At 43.8% G+C, this 893-nt stretch overlaps 1 non-coding gene across 1 annotated transcript; it reads right to left on the bottom strand.

Moving 5' to 3' along the window:
* Nucleotides 1-432: 432 nt before the first annotated feature.
* trnat-agu (transfer RNA threonine (anticodon AGU)) lies at nucleotides 433-506 on the bottom strand. Its single transcript has one exon. It is a non-coding gene; the product is annotated as a tRNA-Thr (tRNA).
* Nucleotides 507-893: the final 387 nt, after the last annotated feature.

Below are 893 nucleotides of genomic sequence, written 5' to 3'. Positions count from 1 at the left end.
GGCATCACATCTGCAGCCAGGGAGGATTGGAAAATGATGGTCACAGCCTCCGATATTTCCTTCCTTGCTTCTGTTAACAGCCTGTGATATATTTCATCCGGGCCTGGCGATTCAGGTGGAGTGATTTGGGGACTTCCTTTCCCTCTTTGCAAACGTTCACACCGCAGGTCAAGATCACAAGTCTTGGTCCAAATTTGGACTACTTCCGGGTTTGAACCTCAAATCGTGAATTTTACCACGACCCCAACGAGCCCAGAAACAAGAACGTGTCTTTAAATTAACGTGTTCCAGACACATTCTTTGAGAGGTCTGTCTGCACAATGAAAGGGCGTTTTTGAACAGTCATTCGGTTGTCCGTTTCCTCCTGAACAAACACCACAGTGTTATTTTGTCGCTCAATTCCACAAATTAGGTAAAATAACGAGCTGCACAAGGCACTGCTGGGAGTTGAACCCAGGATCTTCTGTTTACTAGACAGACGCTTTAACCAACTAAGCCACAGCGCCAATTGATGACACTTTATCTCCACCTCCTCTCATTAATATCTATCAGCGACACTTCACTGTTGGGGGTTCAGGCCGTTTGATCTTTGTCTGTTTCGCTTGTCCGTTCAACTGTGCATTCCGACACTGACTGGATTTCTCGCTGTGTTTATCTTTGTGTATCCATCAGTGCGTTGATACACGGATGATTATGTGTGATTGTATTTGTTACATTAAATAAATTCGGGAATCAGACAATTCTCGCTCTGACATTGGAGAACTATTGAGCCGAACTTTACAGCGAAGTGTTGTTTATTGTCGTGCTGAAACTAAAAAAAAGCGTAAGAGGAGCAAAAAGCGAAAAGGAGAAAAACTTGTGAGGGAAAATGAGGACAACTCTCAAGGTTTTTC

The sequence above is a fragment of the Heptranchias perlo genome, chromosome 20 (genome assembly GCF_035084215.1).
Source record: "Heptranchias perlo isolate sHepPer1 chromosome 20, sHepPer1.hap1, whole genome shotgun sequence".
NCBI classification, from domain to species: Eukaryota; Metazoa; Chordata; class Chondrichthyes; order Hexanchiformes; family Hexanchidae; genus Heptranchias; species Heptranchias perlo.
Note: the sequence above shows the minus strand (reverse complement) of the source record. Positions and strands in the feature narration are given on the sequence as shown.